General features: G+C 39.1%; 1 protein-coding gene across 13 annotated transcripts in view; it reads left to right on the top strand.

Annotated features, from left to right (window-relative positions):
- NPAS3 (neuronal PAS domain protein 3) overlaps positions 1 to 12604 on the top strand; it is a 625682-nt gene that overhangs the window by 275197 nt on the left and 337881 nt on the right. The gene's annotated exons all lie outside the window — the stretch shown is intronic.

Raw genomic sequence — 12604 nt, 5'->3', positions numbered from 1 at the left:
GCCAACAGAACAGAAATAAGCTGTACAGAACATTTTACACAGAATACAAAAAGTGTAACAATAATAACTTTTTTATTTATACCCCACCCAACTGGTTGGGTTGCCCAGCCACTCTGGGTGGCTTCCCACACATATAAAAATGACAGGATTCTAGCTCCTGTTTCATTACCCATTAAGACTGATAAAAAGCACTATAGGACCCCTTTCAGATGATAGTATTTCCTTTGTAATACTTTCATCTGGAAAGGGCCCAAAATTTTTTTCTGGCATTCTTAATGAGCAATGAATGTTGATTAAATATTTCCCCTGAATTCCAGATTTGTAGTCCTCCATAACTGCTCCTTGTGTTATAGCTCCTGAAAACTATATAACCATGATTATAGTATCAAGACTAGTGGGGTAACAAGATGCCTTATCATTGAGTTATCCTTCTCCGTCCAGAATGTATTTTTATATTTTAGTTAAGTTTTATGTCAACATCTACGCAATAATTTTGCACTGACATTCTGAGAATCACAGCATTACTGGTAGTGATTTATTAGTTTATTGGATATTCTTCATAACGTGAAGCTTTTTTTCCCAAGAATTGGTTTCTTACACCTGTAGAAACATACTGTTTCAAGAAAACCTTTTAATGTTTTTGGCAACCTTGGTTCAGATGATGCAGAACTTGGGTCAGCTTACCATTTAGGAAGATAGCAGAATAACAGGAAGCTGCCTTATACAGAGTCAAGACCATTGGTCCATCCAACTCAGCATTCTCTAAAATGTCTACTAGTGGCTGTCTAGGATGATTATCGAACTATTGAATTCCCCTCCTCACCAAACACACACACACACACACTCATTTGGTGGAATGCTAATTATAATAAATACATTTTGGATTAGAATATTTTGATGGATGAACTGATTGGTATGTCCTTTTTGGTAATCCAGAAGTTCTATTATTGTTTATGAAATCCATTAAAAGGAAATTAGAAGTTGTTTCTTGTATGCTGACATATTATTATTATTATTATTATTATTATTATTATTATTATTATCATTTGCTGAGATAAGCTAAATCATGAGTTGCAAGCTGTTAGAGGGAAATGAAGACATCACTGATACGTCTTTGGTATTTAGGATATGATATGATATGATATGATATGTAGCAAATATAGTGAGGCTTTTTCATATGATCACATTTAGAGAAGACTTGGTTAAGGATATGAAAAGATGCAAAACTATTGAAATATTCTAATATGCTTATAATCAATAATAATCAACATGTGAAGCATTATTCATTTTTAAGACAGTACAGTCGTACCTTGGTTTTTGAACAGCTTAGTTCTTGAATGTTTTGGCTCCCGAACGCCGCAAACCTGGAAGTGAATGTTCCAGTTTGCGAACTATTTTTGGAAGCCAAACGTCCGATCGGGCTTCCGCGGCTTGCGATTGGCTGCAGGAGTTTCCTGCAGCCAATCAGAAGCCGTGCTTTGGTTTCTGAATGTTTTGGAAGTCGAATGGATTCCATTTGACTTCCAAGGTACGATTGTACTGCCTTGTTGATTACCTGTGTTATATGTTTGATTGCTCATGACTTTGTCATTTTTAATTGAATCTAATAAAGAAGATGTTATCAAACAAGACCCATTGGGAATATGTTATATGTAAAGTTATAAAAAAACACAAACCCCTAAAAAAAGTTGATTAGGCTCTTTCAGTTCTCAAAATAATTGGTTTCCCCTTTGTATTCAGATCCTATAATTCTGTATTGTCAAGCTTTCCCAAAAAACAAGTTTGCTAATCACAGGCAGGTCAGCTTCATAATTTTACTATCAGTTTTAAAACCTGCTACTTACTCAGTTTATTTTTTATGTTAAAAGAAACAAAATTTATTACTAATTCATTTGGCAGAAGTGATATTTTTGCCTCCTTTTTGTTTAACTGTATAGTAGGTAGAGTGGCATTTTCTGGGTTATACTAGTCACTTGTTGTTAGTCTTCTTTTTATGAAATTGAATTTGCCTCTTTTTCTCACTGAAGGGAATATGGGTTTATTGTTGTGTACACTTTCTCAAAGGGAGTGAGGAATGCTGGTGGCATAACTGGAGGGGATCATTTTTAGATCATTTACAAATGCATACTTTTTGTCTTCAGTGGGAAATGTTCCTTTTCTCTCTAAGTAGAGGAAATCTTTTACTTCTGGCACTTTGACACATCACTGACTGTTAGAGAACATGAAGCCTCTGTTTACTGCTGGTTCTTGAGTGTTAAACAGCCCTCTACTGCTTTTATTATACCATTAATTGCACTTAATGCAGCTGCATTTCTGGTACGCCTGGCTAAACTCTGAAAATTAAGTAGAGGGTACTTTGTTATAAAATTCAGTGTAATGAGCTCTGGTGGGACAGGGTCTGTTAAGTTTGAAATTACCTCAGGCCATTTCCAGAGAACTTCTTAAAATATTTCATGTCTGTAGAAGTTTGTAACTAGATAAATAGCCCAGGATAATATTGGCATGGAAAAACTACTGCTATGTGGTTTTCACTGGATAAAATATGGATGTTTTTAATGGCAGAATAGTTAGGTTTATTTTCAGCATTTGTCATCTTTAGCAGTTAGTTAAACAGAACATTTTTAGTCTGGCTACATGTACAGTTTTAAGTTAACACACTGGTGGTTAGGAACATAGTCTTTGCTGTTAATTCATCCCACACATTAATGACACTGGGATACCGTGGGATTCCAGATGGGGCTTTTCAGATTGGTACAAGAATAAGTTACACCTCTGCATAAACCTACCCCTTCATTCCCATATGCAGCAGCTGTTAGCTGAGGAATGTAACAGACCGGGCAAAACCGAAATACAGTGGGGGGGGAAATGATTGGGTTGTATCCAGCACTGGTCATTCTTAGAGTATTCCCATTTTATGTATGACTTAGTTGGATGCCACTCATAGACTTTTAATTTGTCTGTAAGTCTTATATAGTATCTTTTCAAGAAATGCTCAAATTACCAAGTAAACAATTACAAAATAAGAATTAAAAGGTTAAGGCTGCAATCATCTGGGAGTATGCATTATTGAACGCCGTGGGGCTTACTTCTTAGTAGTCATCTATGGGATTGCACTGTACAAATACAATACAGTAGTCAGTGACTTTGACAGCAATCCTAAACCCACTTTTCTTGGAATAAAGCTCATTCAACTCAATGGGACTTACATCTGATTAGATATGTTGTTCATCAACTATGATGCTCCAGTTCCACCAGTGTTCTTTTTGACTATGATAGCCGTATTGCTTTTCAGCCAATATAATCTCCAATAGCTTTATCAGTGAAACTAAATCACCCTTCTATGCTGCTTAGAAATAGGTTCAAATTTAATCCCTTAAGGTTGTGCGGATGTCTCACTAGGATCAGCATCACATAGTTGTAGATTCACCAGCACAAATCAGGTGGAGAATCGTCTATATTTTTAATGCAGCAATTTATCTGAGTTTCGTAGTTAAATTTAAGCATGAGGTAATTAGAGGCCTCCAAGCTTGAAATTCAGGCAGCTTTCCTTCTTTTAATGGACTCAATAGAGGCTTGTCAAGATCAGTACTTGACTGATGCAAATTTTATGCTCTGGGTCTGTTCAAAGCCTTCAGCCACAATATGGGTAAATAAATAAATAAATCCTAAATCAGTTTTCTTTTCTTGTGTTTCCATAAGTAAACTAGGTAGAAGTCTCTATATTTCCAAGGACTGGTCAGTCAGACCATTGTCTCAGTTAAAAATATTCACTGGGCTATAATAAGAAACACTGCAGCCATTAAGTACCACATCTGTTGTCCAGATGGGCTAACAATAAACATGGTAAAGCCCATCATCATTATAGAATAGACTGAGCAGGATACTCTAGGGATATTTCTAAATATGTATGTGTTGAAGGGGGAGCACTAGCCTGCTAACCTGATCATATAGCACCATGAATCTTATACTAGTGTCTTGTGCATTTCTGCTACATATATAAAATCTACAGTAGGTGACTGGGCATCATCACATGCAAGGTGAGATCCAATGAAAGTAAATGCAGAATGCTGACACATTTCCACCTCATACATAGGCCTCATTTGCAGGTCATATCAAACCATAAATGAACTTAACCGTGGCTTAAAGGTGGGGCATGGGGTAGAATTGTGGGTGCATTGCTCTGCTGTTGCTACTGCTACCGCCAGGAGCTAAACCATGTTTTGACTTAGCTCCCCAGCTCCAGCTGTGCCAACTATCTGGCTAGCTGTAAACCAATGCCTCAAACCTATCATAAAGAAGACTTTGGAACTGAGGAAGAGGGAATAGGACAGCACCTCTGTGTGTGTGAACTTGCTGCTTCTATTACAATAGTGAGGAGAAGCCCTACACTGTATTATCATGTGCCAGTCAGATGAAGACCATTGCAGGAAGGACCAAGATCCATTCAATAGTGACCCCCAAGTCCTGGTCCATCACTGCTCCCCACTGCTAACCATTTGGGGGGGAAATGTAAGGCTTAAGTTTTGGTAGGTGGTAGGAAAAGGGAATTTGTTGACAGTGTTTGAGAGAAAAAGATAAATGGGGGTTAAATGCATCATGTTCCATTCTAAAGCTCTCTGCCAGAAACTGAAACAGATTGTTTTTGGAATATCATGCTGTATTTTTCCCATTTCTGCAGAACTGTTGTTAGTGAATGAAATCTAAATATATGCCGTTCAGAAGACAATTATTTCTGTTAATGGCAGCATCAATATTCTGAATGCTTCTGGGATTATTTTAGGAAGCTAGAGGCTTGGAACAAACCAAAATATTACTTCCATACCCTTGGTAATATGGGTTAGCTAATACAGAGTGGTTTATTATTTATATTGGGTCAACAACTGGTTTTCTAGCATAAGTAGGAAGTACATAGGGTATACTGATTTCACGAAGGCTTTTGACAAAGTCCTCCATGGTATTCTTGCGAGGAAGCTGGTAAAATAAGAGCTGGAGGAGGTAACTGTTAAGTGGGTTTGTAGTTGGTTGACTGACCAAACCCAAAGAGACAAGTGGGTGCCACAGGGTTCTGTCCTGGGCCCATTGTTGTTCAGCATCTTTATAAACAACTTGGATGAAGGAATTGAGGTGATGGCCATCACATTTGCAGATGACACCAAACTGGAAGGGGTAACAGGTTTTATTAAACAATGGAATCTTGACTAAGGCAACTTTGATCTTAATAGGTGGGTGGATGCTCATATAAGAAGAGTTTTCCGAGACCCAAATTGAATGTTTAAATGTATGGCTGTACCCAAAGCACAAAGAAAGGGGTGGGAGAGAAGTATACCATCTCTGGATTCCATCTGAATTACTTTTATCTATTCAACCATGATCTCATATACTGATTTAAGACAGAGATAACTGTTCTTGGATTTCAGTCAATGAAATGTAGACTTTGGAGCCGTCACCATATTCCTGACATCCTGTTCAATACCACTGGACAATTCCCCCAGTAGCTTTATAGGAGATAAGGAAACACTGGAGATAAATGTTGCCCCATGAAGAACAACACATAACACCCACTATTTCCTTATGAAAAATAAGGAAATATAGGGAATACCTTTTATTTCCTTATTTCTCCTATGTCATTAAATTATAGGGCTTTTGATAAATAACAAACAAACAAACAAACAAACAAACAAACAAACAAAAAACCAAACATATAACAACACCCAAGGAGCCGAATAGCAGTCTCCAAAGGCTACTCTTGTTCTGGTAAAAGGAAACCAACACACTCAAGGAGTTGTACACTCAATGGGTAGTTTTTTAATGTAGTATGTAGTCAAGTTTTATTAGTAGTAACCCCAAAGATTGCTACAGAGTCTGGAATAATCAACAAAACGATTTATTCTGTTGTCCTCTAGACTGAAATAATTCCCATTTATCATCAGTAGTGTCTCAAACCCATATCTGTGATGGATTGAGCATATGTAAATATGATGGTTTCTTCAAACTTCATTGTTTTTATTTTAGGTAAAATAGTAAGATTTTGCCTTCCCGCCCAATCCATTATGAATAGATAAAAGAGCATCTGGAAAACCAGCAAAAATAATTGGCTTGTTGCAAAGGCAGTTCTTATGAGAACCTTGGGTTAATTATACTCAGTTCAGTTTTGGCATCTGATGCATATTTCTTCCTCAAAATGTTGATTGATTGTCCCACTTCATTTATTAGCCTTCATTATAACTTCCCCTGCCTGAATGGTAGGAAAATTAAGAATTCATAAAGTACAATAATAAGATTTAGTTATGGCTGTAAGACTGTAAAGTGTTCTGTTGTTTTGGGGGGGGGCAGTTTCAGTGCAAATTATCTGCTTGGATTATAATTCCATATAATGGCAACATTAATTTGTAATTTCATATGATTTACTGTTTTTGAAATGGGGAAAAAAAATGGCCACTGTCCAGTAGCAAACTGAATGTGCTTTACTTCCAAGGTGGCCAATATGCCCCCACATATTGGTTCACCTCAAAGCAAATAAACCAGAAAGAGGGTTGGTAGGGTAGACATGAGGTAGATGACAAGAGAAGCAAATTAACAGAAGCCATCAATCCAGGGGCCTTCAACTCAGTTCTTTAAGGAACAAGGTAAAGGTGAATGTTTTGAGCAGCAGAGCCATTCAGGTTATCTATGGAAGAGCATGATCATGTTTGAGGAGCCAACAGAGTTCAAGCATTTACAGAGCGTTGCTAGGTTCCTCCCTTCATACTTGAGCTACAGGTAACCTCAGCTTCCATGACATGTGGATTGGAAACTATGGCAATGGCTTCCAAATCTGTAAGATTTGTAAGTCAGTTTTAAACTATGGCTTCATGTCCTGGCTTGCTGGAAAGCCATTAATCCTGGTTTGCTGGTTGAAGCATAATGGGAAGGTATGGTTAACTGTGGCTTGCTGGCTTGTTTCTCAGCTCGCACAAAGGGAGGAGCAAACTGTGATCAAAAGAGGTAGACAGAACTCCTATATATCACGGTTCATCAAACCAGGATTTCATTGTGTGCAGGAGTTCATTGACTACAAAGACACAGTAGTGGATGTTCGCTGCCTCCTGAAGATAGTGGAGGCATAAGAGATATTTACCACACCTCTCACATAGTAAAACACATACTGCAGTCTGCTATATAATGGGTTGTTTGCATGGTTTCCAATCAACGGTTGCTTGATTGTTTTCTTGGCAAACGGAAGGCACTCTTATAGACGATTACAAAAACAGAGCCAAACGTTATAATGGACAAGAAGTAGATGACATAATTGTCTTTATGGCTCATCAAGAAGTATGTCATGCATCAAGGGGGAAGGAGGGGGAAGCAAAGTTGCGATAATTTATGACAAGGGAGGTTTGGGGTTATTTGTAGAAATGTGATGTCTTTGTTTGCATCTCTATCACAACCATGTAGTACATCACTTCTTGGTGCCATGCCAATAGTTAAATTTCCATACTTTCCATTGAATCCCCCTTTTCAGATGACCTCCCATTTGATTTAATATTTGCTTGTTTGATCCATTTCCCCTTTCTGCTATCTCCATATATTGGCTATTTTTCTGTACCTCCTTGCTTCCTTCTGCTCCTGGGTTGGCATTGCCCGGCACATTCTCTTGTATGAAAATACTCCTCCATGACCCCACTTTTATTCTCTTTTTAGAATCATAGAATTGTAGAGATGGAGGGAACTCTGAGGGTCATCTAGTCCAACCCCCTGCATTGCAGGAATCACAACTAAAGCATTCATGACAGACGACCATCCAACCTCCGCTTAAAAACCTCTGCTTAAACCCTCTGCTTAAAAGGAAGGAGAGTCCAGCACTTTCCGAAGGAGTCATCTTCCATGTGACAACCCTTTAGATACTTGAAGATGTCTATTATATCTCCCCTCAGCCTCCTCTTTACCAGGCTAAACATACCCAACTCACTCATAAGGCTTGGCTTTCAGATCCTTGATAATCTTGGTTGCCCTCCTCTGCATACATTCCAGCTTGTCAATACCCTTCTTAAATTGTGGTGTGCAGAACTGGACACAGTATTTCAGGTGTAGTTTGATCAAGGCAGAAGAGAGTGGGACACTATACTCCTGTTGATGCATCCTAGCTGCATCTGTGTTTTTTTAAAAATATTTAATATGTTTTTTTATTTAAAAAATCCAGAGTACAAATTTCAGCTCATGTCAGTGATCATAATGTCTTTAAAAACATAAACACATAAATGTGATATTCTGAAAAGTTAATGGCAACAAAGGCTGGGAAGAAAATTGACTCATGTTAAGCTCGTGGTCTACTAAGACCACTAGATAGGTCCTTCTCGCATGTACTACTGGTAAACCAGGTGTCCACCATCTCATATTTGTGTACCTGGTTCTTCCTGCCTAGGTGTACAACATGCTTGTTGAAATTTATTTTGTTGCTTTGGGCCCAGTTTTTCAATATGATTATAAGGTAAAAGGTAAAGGACCCCTGGACGGTTAAGTCTAGTCAATTTTGACTATAGGATGTGACACTCGTCTCTGCTTTCAGGCTGAGGGAACTGGCATTTGTCGGCAGACAGATTTTCCAGGTCATGTGGCCAGCATGACTAAATCACTTCTGGCACATGGAAATACCATTTACCTTCCCACCCAGCGGTACCTATATATCTACTTGTGCTTTTGAACTGTTGGTTGGCAGGAGCTGGGACAAAGCAACAGGAGCTCACCCCTTTGTGCGGATTCGAACTGCCGACCTTAGGATTGGCAAGCCCAAAACTGAGGCTCGGTGGTTTAGACCACAGTGTCAGCACGTCCTCAATAGGATTGTATACTATTGTGGGGGCCCTAAGGGCAGAAATAAAAAGGGATGTGGGTGGCGCTGTGGGTTAAACCACAGAGCCTAGGACTTGCCGATCAGAAGGTCTGCGGTTCGAATCCCCATGATGGGGTGAGCTCCCGTTGCTTGGTCCCAGCTCCTGCCAACCTAGCAGTTCAAAAGCACGTCAAAGTGCAAGTAGATAAATAGGTACCGCTCCGGCGGGAAGATAAACGGCGTTTCCGTGCACTGCTCTGGTTCGCCAGAAGCAGCTTAGTCATGCTGACCACGTGGCCTGGAAGCTGTATGCCGGCTCCCTCGGCCAATAAAGCGAGATGAGCGTCGCAACCCCAGAGTCAGCCACGACTGGACCTAACAGTCAGGGGTCCCTTTACCTTTACTAAGGGCAGAAATGGGGCCCATACATTTTAATATAGACATATAAACAAAATAATTCTAACTGAAAAATGACAAGTTGCTAAAAAAAAAAGAAATTTTCAAAAGTTTACAAGGTTTCACTAAAATGTCATTAACATTTTTAAAAAAGACATCCTTCAGTAATAAGCTAAATTATGCCACAAAGCATGTGTGCTGGAAATCTCATAATATCTGTAATAATTATTTTATTTTTGAGGTGAAGGGCGTGCACTAGAGGGAGTGATGAATTGTGGGACAGTAGATTTAAAAGGACTTTAAAACTACAACATGCCTTTATGGACTGTGAATCTCAGAAATGCATGTATTGCATCCTTCCCCATGTAGATCCTGTGGTTCTTGACATACTTGTGGCATACAAAAGCCCTGTGGATTAAGAGAGCATTAGATTGGAAGTAATAAGGTTGTGCCTGACTTACCTCAGCATTTGTAGCAGATGTTGCAAATGTCATAAACATGAACCTTAGGGATCAGAAGCAGGGGGGTGGGTATCAAGACAACAGATTTAGGTCTCTCTGCTTTACAAGCTAGTGTAGTCTGATGCTCTATAACAGTGTTCAGACTTGATGTTAATATCCTACCATCCTTCCCAGGATACTGCTGTATCAAAAGAGTGAAAGCTTTCCTAAACAAACATGCAGTTTCCACAGGCAACTAAAAAGAGTGTTGGGAGGTTTTCTCAACAAACCAAAAGAAGAAAGGATTTCTTTGACTGTGTTTTTTTTTTTTCATGCTTTCTTATGGGGGATAGAGTTTATAGTGAAAGGTCTTGAAAAGGGAAGGAAGGCCATTTGTTTTCGTGTCTGGCAACCCTACTAAATCTAATTTAATATGCTGTGAAGTTGTGTTGCACTTCACCAAAAATGCTTGAAACTGCAGAAGTTAATTTATCTTGGGGGGGGGGGGAATGAGTGACGGAATCAGGGAAGAGCAAAATGACTCAAGATCACAGAAGTGGAAATCATCTTGTAGAGCGAAAAGACAAAATAAAAGAGATTACTTTGAAACAAGGCACTACTGTGACATTTCTGTTCAGCCCCTCTATGAAATGAATGATTCTGACGTTTTAAAAAAATCTATTGTTTTTCTCCCAAAGTACTATTTCAATAAATACTCCTATATAAAATAGAAAGACTGAGCTGGTTTTATATATGACCTTGATTTCCTTTCTAAGTGCAGATGAAGATGACACAAAGTGTTGGTTCACCATCTCTAATTTTGCTGGCTATTACTTTACTCCAGCAGTAAATTTGTTGTTCAATATAAACAGTGCAATGCTTCCTGCAAAGAAATTACATGTAACATCCGTAATGTTACACTTCTAAACCAATATCCCCAGTCTCCTGTCAGTAGGTGTCATATGTCTTTGTGTGCAGAGATCAGATTTGACGTTTGATATTATAGAGCGCATTACAAATCATTGCTCTAAAATTTCTTTTCACTGGATTGATTGATAATCAGACTGGTACCAACAAGACGTTATGTATTACAATAACTCCTGCTTATATAAGGTGCATTTATGTTTGGGCTTGCTGCTAAGTGCCACACATTATATGGGTTGTGTAATTAAACATTTGGTAGTAAGACTAGATTCCATTAGAGCAGCATTCCACACGCTAGAAACCTTCACTTGGGTCTAGGAATTCCTTGTAGACATGAAAGTGAATACTTGAAGCCTCCACCCACACAAGGCCTTTTCTGTTCACTGCCAAGGGAGTTTGTAAGCATATATTTTCCACAGAAGTGGAAGCCCACACACGTAAGAGCTCTATGTCCTTAACTGAGCATGAGTCCCAGGTAGCCATAGTCTCCCTTCTCTCTATAAGGTGAAGGAGCAAACTTCCTTTGTTTGTGACGCCTCGTTTTGTGTCTTCATGCAGTGTCAGGGGATCATGTGAAATCGAACTCTGTAATAAAATGTTTTATTGTTTGTCTGCGCACCCCTTAATGATCCACTGCATATAGTTTTAAAATCTTCACCACAATTAATACTTGGAAATAAAATAGTTTTGAATGTGGGGGTGCTGCATCAGAACTAGGCTCCTATCACGTTTGTACTCTGGTAGTATGATCAAAGCAGTTTTGCTGCTTCGAATGGATGCACCACATGGTCCAAGAGGTTGGATCCAAATTTCTTGCGGTGAATCATTCAGGATGCTCAGTATGGGGAGGGCAACTCTCTGACAGTGTGTTTTGAGAGCTGTGCATTGTGTGATGGCATCTTCTTTGACGTTGCAAGAGATCTTGGTGCACAGCTCTCTTCACTTCTCTCCATTAGCACTCCCAGAAATGTTGTTTCTTCTTGTGCATTCTGGCTGTCCTGGCTTTTGAATAAATCTTTCTCTAAATGGTTATAACATACAGTTTGGGGAAAATGCATCAAGCATAGGAAATGAAGGTGTGAAATTAGAAAGAAAATTGACACCCCCCTCCCCCACCCTGATCAAGATACATATAGCTGTTGGGATTAGCAAAGTGACAAGCCTGTCAACAAATGCACCCTGTGTTGTACCTTTTTTTGTGGGAGAGGAAGCAGCCTTTATAGTGTCATCGGGCATGGAAAGAGGAAGTTCTTCAGAAGGACATTCATTTCAACTCAGGGAAGAACTGCACTTTCCATCTCAACCTTGTGTCTTTAAAATCCTGGCCCTGCTTGTTTTGTGCAAATCAAGATAGAGTACTCAATTCTTCCCCTATCCACCACTGCAGTTGCCACTCAACTTATGTTCTAGCCAGATCCAGCTGCCTTTTGCAAATATGAGCCTTAGTCAGGAGGAAAGCAACTGGTTGCTTCTCTGTCAGTCAGAGAAAGAGTTAAAAACTCAGGGCCCTAATTTTTAGATGGGAGCTAGTTCCTTGGCTTTTAAGGCACAGGGTTGAGACAAAATATGTAGCCGTGATAAAACAAAGAGATGGGGCAATGCCCAGGTTATATTGGCACCAAAAAACTTATAGACTAAATGTGTTGTTTAGTATTGCGAGTTTCTTTCATTGTGGTTGCTTTTAGTCACAAGCATGTACACACAGCTGTTATTTGGCATGGGACAGAAGCAGCCATTTCCACTGTTTCTTTTTCAGGCCGAATTGTGGCTTGGTGGCAGAAGAATTTTCCCTGAGACCACATCTTTGGAGGAAATGTTTGCTCACCATCCCAAACACCATTGTCTTGAATCCTGGTCTGTCTCATTCCTCACCATGGCTACTATTAAAGTTTGTTTGTTTGTTTGTTTGTTTTAATGAAAGAATGACACACATTATCAAGCATGTGTTTAATGTTGCATAGAGTTTGACCCTTAGTCTGAGGGCATCCCTGCTGATTTTAGAAATGTTTTGTACATCCACAGATCCATTTGGATA

Source organism: Podarcis muralis, chromosome 1 (assembly GCF_964188315.1).
Source record: "Podarcis muralis chromosome 1, rPodMur119.hap1.1, whole genome shotgun sequence".
Classification (NCBI taxonomy): Eukaryota; Metazoa; Chordata; class Lepidosauria; order Squamata; family Lacertidae; genus Podarcis; species Podarcis muralis.
Note: the sequence above shows the minus strand (reverse complement) of the source record. Positions and strands in the feature narration are given on the sequence as shown.